This window comes from Nematolebias whitei, chromosome 1 (genome assembly GCF_014905685.2).
Source record: "Nematolebias whitei isolate Nwh7 chromosome 1, NemWhi1, whole genome shotgun sequence".
Classification (NCBI taxonomy): Eukaryota; Metazoa; Chordata; class Actinopteri; order Cyprinodontiformes; family Rivulidae; genus Nematolebias; species Nematolebias whitei.
The window spans coordinates 37968252-37968582 of NC_056498.1; the positions used below are offsets into that span (position 1 = coordinate 37968252).

General features: G+C 31.7%; 1 protein-coding gene across 1 annotated transcript in view; it reads right to left on the reverse strand.

The window, feature by feature from the left end:
• The window catches only part of LOC119411061 (zona pellucida sperm-binding protein 3), a 15464-nt gene that overhangs the window by 13478 nt on the left and 1655 nt on the right, over positions 1-331 (reverse strand). The gene's annotated exons all lie outside the window — the stretch shown is intronic.

Here is a 331-nt window from a genome sequence, read left to right on the forward strand (position 1 = left end):
ACACATCTCTGTAATTTATCTCGATATCTCTCTCTTTATACAACTCCATCTCTAACCGTCTACATCTATAATTATCTCTATCTTTATACATCTGTATCTCTAACCATCAATCTCTAGATCTCTAAATATTTATACATAATATATAAAAAACATCTAGATTTACTTGAATGTTCTGACAGTAAAACAAAGTATTTAGTGCTTCTCTATAAAATGACTTTCTCAGATAAGTCAGACAGATACCTGACATGAACACGCAGGATCTTTGAGTTATGAACACGAAGACGACAACAACAACAACAACAACAACAACAACAACAACAACAACAACAAC